Source organism: Scyliorhinus canicula, chromosome 3 (assembly GCF_902713615.1).
Source record: "Scyliorhinus canicula chromosome 3, sScyCan1.1, whole genome shotgun sequence".
Lineage (NCBI taxonomy): Eukaryota > Metazoa > Chordata > Chondrichthyes > Carcharhiniformes > Scyliorhinidae > Scyliorhinus > Scyliorhinus canicula.
In genome coordinates this window covers 14,478,689-14,491,926 of record NC_052148.1, presented here as the reverse complement: position 1 = coordinate 14,491,926, position 13,238 = coordinate 14,478,689, and the positions used below count along the sequence as shown (strand labels likewise).

The 13,238-nt window shown below is 46.8% G+C and overlaps 1 protein-coding gene across 1 annotated transcript in view; it reads right to left on the bottom strand.

Annotated features, from left to right (window-relative positions):
* Positions 1–13,238, bottom strand: part of dok1b (docking protein 1b) — a 94,565-nt gene that overhangs the window by 16,782 nt on the left and 64,545 nt on the right. The gene's annotated exons all lie outside the window — the stretch shown is intronic.

The window sequence follows — 13,238 nt, the reverse complement described above, 5'->3', positions numbered from 1 at the left end:
TTGAACCCGGGTCCCTGGCACTGTGAGGCAGCAGTGCTAACCACTGTGCCACCGTGCTGTTTTTGCTTTTGTTTCATTTAAAGCTGCACTTTTCAGGAACACCACTGCAACCTTAAACAAAGAATGACCGACCACATAGACTGCCATGGTTCAGGACTGGAAGACTCGATCTGCGGCTCCAGCGAAAACGATTCAACTTCTTTATCACTGTAACCAATTTAAACCTTTTGGAATGGTTAATGTGTGTCTCTTGTAAAACGTTGCTGGCTGACAGAACTTTTACTTGACTAAGTGTTTTGAGAAAATCACCACAAACGTCGGAAGGACAGTTAAGGATGAACAATAAATGTTCGCCTTGCCAGCAATGTCCACATCCCTTGAACTAATTTTTTAAAAAAGCAACCAATTGCCCAATGTAGCACTGTTGGATACAGCAATTTTCAGCAGCGACATTATTGCACAGCATTGGGAGTTATTCCCAATGTCCTTTCCAATATCTATTCCTCAAACATCACTAAAACAGATTAGCAGGTCATTACCACATTGCTGTTTGTGGGTGTTCACGATGTGAAAACTGGCTACCGCATTTCCTACATTGCAACAGTTACTACACTGCCTAAGTTCTCCCTTAGCTTTAAAGTGCTTTGAAATGTCTTGAGGTTGCGAAAGGTGCTAGAGAGACATCCGTCCCTCTTTCTTTAACCACTTCCTGAAAAATAATTTGGAAAAAGAAAATCCCAACAGAGGACGGTTGCATATTAAAAGGTGATAGGTCAGGTTTGCCCAGACACCCACTCACGTAACACAGGTCTGTTCTGTTCTCAGTCAGACCTCCTCAGAAGACAAACACGGGACACAACCGACAAGAGTACCCTTCGTCGTCCAGTACTTTCCCGTAGAGGAGAAACTACGACATCTTCTTCGCAGCCTTCAACACGTCATCAATGAGGATGAACATCTTGCCAAGGTTATCCCCACACCCCCACTACTTGCCTTCAAACAACCTCGCAACATCAAACAAACCATTGTTTGCAGCAAATTACCCAGCCTTCAGAACAGAGACCACGACACCACACAACCCTGCCATGGCAATCTCTGCAAGACGTGCCAGATCATCGACATGGATACCACCATTACACGTGAGAACACCACCCACCAGGTACGCGGTACACATTCGTGCAACTCGGCCAACGTTGTCTACCTCATACGCTGCAGGAAAGGATGTCCCGAAGCGTGGTACCATGCAGAGACCATGCAGACACTGCGACAACGAATGAACGGACATCGACGACAATCACCAGGCAGGAATGTTCCCTTCCAGTCGGGGAACACTTTAGCAGTCAAGGGCATTCAGCCTCTGATCTCCGGGTAAGCGTTCTCCAAGGCAGCCTTCAGGACGCACGACAATGCAGAATCGCCGAACAGAAACTTATAGCCAAGTTCCACACATATGAGTGTGGCCTCAACCGGGACCTGGGATTCATGTCGCATTACATGCATCCCCCACCATCTGACTGGGCTTGCAAAATCCTACCAACTGTCCTGGCTTGAGACAATTCACACCTCTTTAACCTGGGTTACCCCTACAAACCTGTTGGACTTTAACCTGGTGTTGTAAGACTTCTTGCTGTTCTCAGTCAGCTCAACTATTTGCAAGAGACACACATTAACCAATTTAAACCTTTGCGAAAGGTTACAGTGATGAGGAAGTCGAATCATTCTGCCTGAAACAGCAGATCGAGAGCCTTTTCTGCAGTACTTCCTTCATGAACTTTAGCTCATTAAGTACAATGTAAATATTGGGAAGGTCAAAACCATCGGCATCAGCCCCTGGCACAGGCTCCCTTCCATAGCCATCAAATTAAATTGCCCTTCCCGTACTAGCTGAGAATTCTGAATTCTCCCCGTGTACCCGAACAGGCGCCGGAATGTGGTGACTCGGGGCTTTCCACAGTAACTTCATTGCAGTGTTAATGTCAGCCTACTTGTGACAATAAAGATTATTTATTTATTATTCCTGACGGCTCTCCGAGGCGGAACCAAGCTACTTCCAAAATTGTTGAAATATGTCACCCTGAGATGAGCTCCTGACCACATGTCAGTTCATTACAGGTCTGCCTATTTCCACCTCTGTCACTGTATCCACCTGTACCCATTCCTCAACTTATCCATTTCAGGAACCTTCATCCATACCTTTGTTGCTTTGAATTTATTTTCCCAACATTCTACTGCTCAGTAGAAACCCTTACCAATAACTTTTCCCCACAAGGGTATTTGATCCGGCTCTGTTCAGGTGCAATACCATCCAGTTTCTCCAGGTCCCATCTCCACCAGAACAGATCCCAGTGTCCAAAGAATCTGAAGCCCTCCCCTTGCATCATCTCTCTAACCGCACAGCCTTCTGTTTCTATACTCACTTGCGCATGGTACCAGGTGTAGGCGGAAGATTATTTCTTCCGAGGTCCCACTTAGAACATAACACAAGAACATAAGAACTAGGAGCAGGAGTAGGCCATCTGGCCCCTAGAGCCTGCTCCGCCATTCAATGAGATCATGTCTGATCTTTTGTGGACTCAGCGCAACTTTCCGGCCCGAACACCATAACCCTTCATCCCTTTATTCTTCAAAAAAACTATCTATCTTTATCTTAAAAACATGTAATGAAGGAGCCTCTACTGCTTCACTGGGCAAGGAATTCCATACATTCACAACCCTTTGGGTGAAGAAGTTCCACCTAAACTCAGTCCTAAATCTACTTCCCCTTATTTTGAGGCTATGCCCCTTAGTTCTGCTTTCACCCGTCAGTGGAAACAACCTGCCCGCATCTATCCTATCTATTCCCTTCATAATTTTAAATGTTTCTATAAGATCCCCCCTCATCCTTCTAAATTCCAATGAGTATAGTCCCAGTCTACACAATATCGCCTCGTAATCCAACCCCTTCAGCTCTGGGATTAATCTAGTGAATCTCCTCTGCACACCCTCCAGTGCCAGTATGTCCTTTCTCAAGTAAGGAGACCAAAACTGAACACAATACTCCAGGTGTGGCCTCACTAACACATTATACAATTGCAGCATTTGCTCATTTCCTACTTGGCTCCCCAAATTCTGACTTCAGGACCACATCACTCTTTCGATCTGTCGTTGGTACTGATGTGGACCATGACCACTGGCTGTTCGCCCTCCCTGTAGCCACTCAGTGACGTTCTTGACCCAGGGAAGTAACACACCATCCCAGATGCATAAATATCTTTATGTTTCCCTAACAAATCACCAAGCACAATTGCTCTTCCAGTCTCCTTGGTGCCACCTTGTACAGCTGAGCCAGCCATGGTGCCATGAACTTGCCTCTGGCCGTACTCCCCAGGTGAACCATCATTTCATCAGTATTGAGAATGGAATATTGGTTGGTAGTGAAATGCATCCACGGGAATCTCGCAGTACTATCTGCCCATTTCTTCCCGGTTGTCCAATGGTCTCTCATCCACTCTCTTCCTGCCTACCCCTCAGCTGCAGGGTGACCCCGTTTTTAAACGGGATAATCACAAAGTTCTCAAAATCACGGATTTGCCATAGTGACGCTCCACAGTGCTGGAGCTGAGGCGGCTGCAGCTGACGGCATTCCCTGCACATATGGTTATCCAGGGCGCAGGAAAAGTCCTGGGGTTCCCACGTGGAACATGACATACACTCCAGGGGTCACAGGCACCCTGCCATTCCTCTAGAAGATAATAAAACTTATGACTTAAAAAATAAAGACACACCACACACACTATTCTCTGCAACTGATGAAGGTGATAGGTTTTAAGGAAGAGTTTAAAAGGAGGAGGGAAAGATGGAAGCACTTTAGGGAGGGAATTTCAGAAATTTGATTCATAAATAATCAGAACAAAAAAATGAACAGATAATGTCCTCGGGAATGGGCAGTGTGCATTCAATCAACATCGTTGGCAAGGCCGGCCGACATTGTGGAGGGCTGGTATGTCTTTTCTTTCGGAGCACCTTCAGAGGGTAAGTGGCGCTGGAACTGGAGTTACGAATAGGTCACATTTAAGGAAGGAAATCTGCCCAAACTTACAAGGAATTCAGGAAACCTCCATCTGCACTGTAAATTCTATGAACCAGTTGGGTTTTTATTAGAATTCAGCAACTTCATTCATGGTCATTTCTTGCCTCCAGGTTTTTGGTTTTTAAGCCGAATTCAAGCCACTCCAGCGTCCCTACGCGCCGCCAGATGGGCGCCGTGCCAACCTGCACATGTGCAGTTGGGGCAGCTCATTCCTGCACATGTGCAGTTGGGGCAGCTCATTCCTGCGCATGCGCAGTTGGGCTGCGCTATCCTGCGCATGCACGGGAAACTTCTTACATGCCGCGGAAGGAGGTAGGCCCGGAGGGGGGGGGGGGAAAAAGAGGCCGACCCGCCAATCAGTGGGCCCCGATCGTGGGCCAGACCCCATCTGAGGGGGCCCCACCCACCCCACAGGCCGCCCCCCAGTGTTCACGCACAGTTCCCGCCGGCAACGACCAGGGGTGGATGGCGCCGGCGGGAACCTGTCATGTCGGAGCAGCCACTCGGCCCGGACAATCGGCGCTCACCGTTTGCAGCGATTCTCCGAGCGGCCCGGCGCAATTCACGCAGCGCTGGTTTTGGGGGGGGGGGGGGGGGGAGTGGCGTGGCGCGATTCGTGTGGTGCCCCGGCTATTCTCCCACCCGGCGTGGGGGGGGGGAAGAGAATACCGCCCACTGTCTCTCCCACAAGTGGGCACGTCCTCTGGGTATTCGCTCCTTCAAATCCCCTCATGATCCTGGAGGTTTCAATAAGATCACCTCTCATTCTTCTAAAATCCAGCGGATGCAGGCCCAACCTGTTCAACCTTTCTTCGTAAGAAGGCTCACTCCTACGATGACAGCGTTAAGTGAATTTTCTTTTGAGCTGCTTCTCATTTTCTTTTGAACACAAGAAAACCAAAACTGTACACAGTATTCCAGATATGATCTCACCAAGGGTCTGGACAGCTGCAGTAAAATGTCCCTACATTTATATTTCATTCCCTTTTTAATAAATGCCAACATTCCATTCGCTTTCCTAATCACTTTCTGTCCCTTCATAGCTAACGTTTGTGATTCAAGTAACAGGGGCTCCCAGATCCCCCTGTACCACAGGGCTCTACAAATCTCACAGGGTGGGGCATCACTGGTTAGGCCAACATTTATTGCTGACTCCTAATTACCCTAGAGACGATCTTCTTGAACTGCTGCAGTCCATGAGATGTAGGGATACTGACAGCGCCGTTAGTGAGAGAGAGAGAGAGTTCCAGGATTTTGACCCAGCAAGTGGAATGTATACTCCTATTATTCCTGCCAAAGTGGACATGTTTAGATTTTCTAACATCATGCTCCAGCTGCCAAATATTTGCCCAGCCACGATCTGTATCCTTTTGTGAACTCTTCAACTCCTCTTCAACACTAAGCTGTGGGCAGCACGGTAGCACAGTGATTAGCACTGTTGCTTCACAGCGCCAGGGATCCGGGTTCGATTCCCGCTTGGGTCACTGTCTGTGTGGAGTCTGCACGTTCTCCCGGTGTCTGCATGGGTTTCCTCCGGGTGCTCCGGTTTCCTCCCACAAGTCCCGAAAGATGTGATGTTAGGTAATGTGGACATTATGAATTCTCCCTCAATGTACCCGAACAGGCGCCGGAATGTGGCGACTAGGGGCTTTTCACAGTAACTTCACTGCAGTGTTAATCATAGATCATAGAATTTACAGTGCTGAAGGAGGCCATTTGGCCCATCGAGTCTGTACCGGCTCTTGGAAAGAGCACCCTACCCAAGGTCCACACCTCCACCCTATCCCCACCCAACACTAAGGGCAATTTTGGACGCTAAGGGCAATTTAGCACGGCCAATCCACCTGACCTGCACATCTTTGGACTGTGGGAGGAAACTGGAGCACCCGGAGGAAACCCACGCACACACAGGGAGGATGTGCAGACTCCGCACAGACAGTGACCCAAGCCGGAATCGAACCTGGGACCCTGGAGCTGTGAAGCATCTGTGTTATTCACAATGCTACCGTGCTGCCCACTAGTAATGTAAGCCCACTAATCTAAGCCTACTTGTGACAATAAAGATATTTATTATTATATGCTTACAAGCTATCTTGGTGTCATTGACCAATGTACCTACAAAACATTTAGTTGCTCACTCACAGCATTGATGTAAATTGTAAATAGTTTTGAGGTCCCAGCACTGATCCCTGTGACACTGCACGAGCGACTCCTTGCCAACCCAAAAAATGACCCATTTCTCCGCACAGTTTTCTGTTCGCTAAGCAATCCTCTATCCAAGGAGTTTTCCACTAACAGTAGCATTCAGGTTAATACGTGCCACTGTGGCCATGGCCTTCGGGTAGTCAGTGTTTCTGATTGGACAAGATGTCATTGAAAAATCTGATATGCCTCTAAGTCAGTGCAACCATTCCGACTATAACTACAAAACGAGAGATTTTGTTTAAACTTCAGCCATGTTGCACCAGGCAAGAGAGTGACATTTACCACCCCAGGTAACAACACTGGGGTAAAAGGATGAGCCAGTAAAGTGGTCCAGAGAATGAATTTTTTAAAATAGCAGTTTCCATGTGCAAAGAAAAAATGTGAAAAGGTCAACGTCATCCTCCCATCGCCTTGTCAAGAGTCAGCTCTGGCAGCATTAGAGACTCGTTAACTAATTAACATTTTAACTTGGCGCCGTCCACACGCGGACTCGGCCTGCCAAAAACTGCCCCCATAACCCCCTTCGCAACCCTCGGACTACCCCCACCCCCCCAGCCAAAGACCCTGCCAGTGGAACGGCTCCCCCTCCCTCCCGACACAGTCCGCAGTCGTCACGCCAGGTTTACGAGAAATGAGAGGACACGTGTTCCACGCCATCGGGATGTCGGCCAATCGGGGGAGGGCCTCAGGTGACGTCCTGAGGCCGTCCCAATGGCATGCGGCGTACTCCTCAAGTATGCTGTTCTTCAGGAGGAGGAGCATTGGAAAAACGGTGGCGCCCCCCCGATTTCGGCAAAGAAATGGATTCTCCATCTGCCGAACGGGATTTCGGCGTCGGCAATGGGAGAATCCACCCTCCTTCTCCTTTCAGTTATTATTTTCTCCTCTCTCCTCCCTTCTGTGTTTGTCTGTCTTGCGTATGCACATTAAAATGGAGGATTAGGAATTAGATCATAGTTAACCAGTTGCAGTATATTTCATTATAGTTCTTGTTGTAAATAAACAGTAATTGTGTTTAAATTTACAAACCTGGTGACTGTAATTATTGGACAGCCAAGGGCCAAAGACGTCAGGTATTTTTCTAAGAATTATCAGTCAATTCAATTGCGTTGAGACTCTGGGTCAAATGGGGCTGGAATTGACCACATACTAGCCCAGGGTGTCATAACACTAACATACTTAAAACCCTTGTTCAGCTTAAGGTAATAATTATGACTAAAACTTCAAAACAATTCTACTTTATTCACAGAGTGGAGAAAGCGCAAGTTACGGATCATCATTAAGTCCTTTGCCAGGTTCCAGGGCAAACGTGTGGCTAATTGGGAATCAAAATGTTTTTAATAACACTCTTGATTTTTAAAAAAATAATCAGGAATAAACACCTCATTCAATATTTGCGTAATTTGGGCTGAGAAATCAGGCATTCCATGTCCAAATTAGCAGATGACATCAAATTGGAGGGTTTTAAAAAAATATATAATTTTTTAAAAATTTAATAGTTGGGAATTTTAAACTGATAACTCGGATCCTGACTCCCCAAAGCCTGCCCACCATCTACAAGGCACAAGTCAGGAGTGTGATGGAATACTCTCCTGGGTGAGTGCAGCTCCAACAACACTCAAGAAGCTCGACACCATCCAGGACAAAGCAGCCCATTTGATTGCCATCCCATCCATCACCTTCCTCCACCACTGGTACACAGTGGCAACAGTGTGCACCATCCTCTAGATACATTGTGTAATAACCTTCACGGACACATGGAGCAGTGTCGATTGTTTTAAGTTTCCCCGCTAACTGCAGGGTTGATAACCATGTTGTGTACAAGGTCGGCCAGACGGGAACTAACCAACTAGAGAGGGGGACCCGGTGAGGTAAATAGTTATTATTCTAAATAAATATCTTCTTTTGGATACTCGTCTGACTCCCCTCATTATGAAAACATTGCAACAACTCACCAAGGCTCCTTTGACAACACTTGTTGAATCCAATCATGTCACATTACATCCACCCCCCACCATCTGGCCTGGACTTGCTAAATCCTACCAACTGTCCTGGCTGAGACAATTCACACCTCTTTAACCTGTGATCACCCCCTATGGCTGGATCTGTAATGATTTGATTACCTGCAAATGCTCGCATTCCAAGCATTGTCCAGCATCTCTGACTTTGTCTATATAAATGTTTCTGGAACATACCTCTCTCCATTCACCTGAGGAAGGAGCTGCGCTCCGAAAGCTCGTGTTTGAAACAAACCTGTTGGACTTTAACCTGGTGTTGTAAGACTTCTTACTGTGATCATTAGAAGGGCAAGGGATGCAGATGCATCGGAACACCACCATCTGCAAGTTCCCTCTGAGCCACTTGGAACGCTATCGCCATTGCTTAAAAAAAAGACCCCCGTTGTCAAAGCTTTTTGTCTTTCACTGCCATCAAGAAACGCACTCATTAGGGTCTAAAATATTTTCCCAGCATGCAAGCTTTATGCTGAAATAGGAGAGTGCACCCTGCGAGGTAATGGCTACCCTGATCTGATTATTGCTCACTGCATATTGCACAGGCTCATGAACAGGTCTGGGGCCTCCACCTGCTGTGCTGAAAACTGCCTAGTCTACCTCAGATTACCATGGAAGGGCAAGGTATCTCAAGTTTCAGCAACAGCCAAAGCTAGACTGATACTGTGAAGTAGCAACTTCACTGCTACTGTGAAGTAGCAACACAAATTCACCATTAACAGGACGCTATTGTCAAGCCAAAAGGATATTCTGCTCACCTCACAAATGAATAATATGGTATATAAATTTTGGCGGCGGTGAGATGCCAGGTAAGGGCGGCACGGTAGCACAGCGGTTAGCACTGTTGCCTCACAGCGCCAGGGACCCGGTTTCAATTCACTGCTTGGGTCATTGTCTGTGTGGAGTCTACACATTAGTGGGTTTCCTCCGGGTGCTCCGGTTTCCTCCCACACGTCCCAAAAGACGTGCTCATTAGGCGAATTGGACATTCTATGGAATAGTAGAAGAGGTCCCAGCCTCTGCTTTGCTCTTACAGCCACAGTATTTATATGGCTCTGAAAAGGACTCAAAACATTAACTCGGTTTCTCTCTCCACAGATGCTGCCAGACCTGCTGAGTCTTTCCAGCGTTTTCTGTCTTTATTTCAGATTTGCAGCATTCACTGTGTTTTGCTTTTATTTATGTGGCTGGTCCAATTACTTTTTGCTTAATGGTAAACACCCTAGACGTTGATTGAGAGGGAGTTAGTGAGGCTAATGCCATTGAATGTCAAGAGGAGATGGTTGGAGTTGGTCACTGTCTGGCACTTGTGCAGCACAGATGTTACTGGTCACTTAGCCCAAGCCTGGATGTTGTCCAGGACTTGCTGCACATGGGCACATCCGCTTCAGTACCCGAGGAGTCACTGATGGTGTTGAACACTATAATAATCAGCAAACATTCCACTTCTGACCTTACGATGGAAGGAAGGTCATTGATGAAGCAGCTGAAGATGGTTGGACCTAGGACCCTACCCTGAGGAACTCGAGCAGTGATGTCTTGGAGGCAAGATGTTTGACCTCCAACCACCACAACCTTTGTTTCCTCCTCGATTCCCATTGATTCCAGTTTTTCTAGAGTTTGTTGCAGTCAAGTGTCCCCAAGGTGATCTCCCCTTCTAATCATGATGGATGGAGGTTACCGATGAAGCAGCTGGAGACAGGGCTGTGTTCTAGGCCCAACAGAGGAACTCCTGCAGTGATGTCTCATTAATACTGAGTAAGACTGCAACAAACCATACAAGACAAAGTTTACAGGCCTGTAGGTTGGATGTGTAAATGGTGAACTGATTTCAATATAGATGAGTGTGAGATGGTACATTTTGGTAGGAAGGATAGGCAGTAATCTACTTCTTGGAAAAGAAGAGTCTATCTTGGACAAGAGCACAAAGTAACAGTGCAAGTTAACAAACCGGCAGTTCTCATTCAGTTTGACCTCAGCCCCATACCAACTTGACCTGACTCTTGACCATGCTTGGAAATCGCCCAACAAGTCACTCAGTTCTGGGAGGTTAATGGCCATGAGAAGCTCTATGGGTCAGTGTGTGTCAGTAATGGGGCAAGAGGAACTCAATTGTTCAGTCAATAAATGATGAAAGTAAGACTCATCGTTCAAGATCTCAGGAAGTGCTCAAGTCACAAAACAATTGCAGATACTGTGTTTGAAATGAGGATCCCACAACCAGGATCAAAGCTATGGATCAGTGCATCTAATGGAACAGGTAACAGTCACCCCAGCTCCACCTCCCACAAAAATAAATCATACGCACAGAAAAAAATTCAGACGACTTCCCCCAAATTTGGACGGTATACAGAGCATTCCAGAGTTGTTTGGGAGCAGTATGGAAACAGCTGGCTGGTGACAAAGTGTAGACAAGCAATAACAAGCATGCTACACTGACATAATTAGCAATGGCTAGCAGAGAACTACTTCACAGATCCAAGATCTACATCCATAGCTGCTCCTATGGGAGATCTGTGCAAACAAGCCTTTACAAAGAACATCGCTAGCATTCTTGTTCTATGAGTCATGTCCCCTTTTTAAAAATGCAATTTCTTTGACAGTGAGCATTCTAAACGATATCACCTGGTGTAAATTCTTGCATTACATGTTAAAGTAACAATGGCAACACAGTATATTTATTTGGTTCCTGAAGGAGCAGAAGGGGCAGCATGGTAGCACAAGTGGATACCACAATTGCTTCACAGCTCCAGGGTCCCAGGTTCGATTCCGGCTTGGGTCACTGGCTGTGCGGAGTCTGCACATCCTCCCAGTGTGTGGGTGGGTTTCCTCCGGGTGCTCCGGTTTCCTCCCACAGCCCAAAGATGTGCAGGTTAGGTGGATTGGCCATGCTAAATTGCCCTTAAGTGTCCAAAATTGCCCTTAGTGTTGGGTGGGGTTACTGGGTTATAGGGATAGGGTGGAGGTGTTGACCTTGGGTAGGGTGCTCTTTCCAAGAGCCAGTGCAGACTCAATGGGCCGAATGGCCTCCTTCTGCACTGTAAATTCTATGAAAAAGAGAAGGCTAGTGATGCAATCAAACTTTCATTTTGACAATATTGCTCGTGACCAATGCCTTGCGTTCTATTGAGTTTAGAACGTTGAAGGGTGGTCGAATTGAAATGATAAAGGGGTTCAATAGCGATAGAAACGGTTCCCTCTGAAGGGAAAATGCAAAACAGTGTGCACAAAGTTAAAATCAATTCCATTTAGGGGTGCGATCTCTCCCGGATTGGATTGTACATGCTGGGAGTCAGTTGAAATTTCTACAATTGAGATCAACAAGTGCATGTTTGATAGAGATATCAATGGAACAATGGAGGGGAGGCACAGGTCAGCCATGATCAAACTGAATGGCAGAACAGGTTCGAGGGACTGAATGGCCCACTTCTCAGAAGCAAATACATGTTCCAGCCAAATTAAAAAATGACCAAGCAAAACAAAATGATCCCCTCCAAGCAAAGATTTCCACACCAACCCAAACTAGTCAGCCACCACAGCGTTACCATCTCCACACACTGACTGTTCCACGTGCTATTAGAAGCGCTTTCTGCAGGTTAACCCTTCCCCAACCCCCACCCGGTCTTGGGCTGTGTTAGCAGATGCCAACCTGGGCATGACGTGGTGACTCTACAGTCGGGCTGGTGTGTTCTTCAGCTGAGAAAGATGATGATGATGATGATTCCCACTCCAGCCCGACACCTCCACCTCATCACTTCAACGTCGAGAACTCTCAACTCTTCCAATTCCTTGTACATTCATTCATTCATCATGCTCTTCACTCCAACACTGGCATCCCTGCTTATGGACACCGAGACCCCACGCTCTGGAATTCCCTCCCTAAATCCCACCGCCTCTTCCACCCACCTCTTTAAAACCCATTCCTTTAACCAGGTTTTCAGTCATCTGTGGCCATCTAAAATCTCGAATTCTAGAATCTTCAAGCCAGGGACAAAGTCTCTGCATCAATCCTGGCAAAGTCTACTTCGGAGTTTTATAGAGTTTCATGGAAATCACCTCTCATTCTTCTGAGCTCCAAGATCTGACCTTTCTACCCAATCACTCCTAATAGGACACAAGCAAGAATCCATCTAGAGAACCTTTGTTACACCTTCTAATATAGGCAATAAAACCAAAACTGAACACAGTACTCCAGATGTTGTTTCTCAGAGTTGGTGGTGAAGAATGTGGCTTTCCTTTGAAACTCCACCGTTCAGAAGGAAGCAATCTGGTCAATTGAGTCTACACTGAACCTCCGAAAGAACATTCTACCTGGGCTCACTCTCCGCCCCATTCCCGCAACTCCACCTAACCGACACATCTTTGGACTGTGGCAGGAAACCGGAGCACCCGGAGGAAACCCACGCAGACCCGGGGAGTACGTGCAAACTCGACACAGACAGTGACCCACGGTCAGAATCGAACATGGATCCCTGGCGCTGTGAGGCAGCAGTGCTAACCGCTGTGTCACCCTATCTACCACCTCTCTAACCAAAGAAATCGAAAGAGGAATTTTTATTTTGTTAACCTTGGTGCTTTATCAGGATTGAGTCACAGTAATAGAGAAGTTGGCGTCACCAACAATGTCTCACTTCAAAATTCCCCCACCCCTGCATCTCCACACTCTTTCCCCAAGAGAGAGCGTCTGTCAGATAGTGAAAAAAGGCCGACTTGCATTCAGACATCACTTCAGGATATCTCAAAGTACTTTTTGAAGTCGGTCATAAATGTAGGAAACAACAGCAGTCAATTTTCCAAAACACCAAGATCCCACAGATAGTAGTGAGAGAAGTGATCTAATCTTACTAATTGGGAATAGACCAGTCATAGCATCGTAAAGAGCAGACAAGTTACTTGGTTTCACGTTTCTTCTGAAAGAGATTGCAGCTCTGGAGGTGCAGCACTCACTCAGT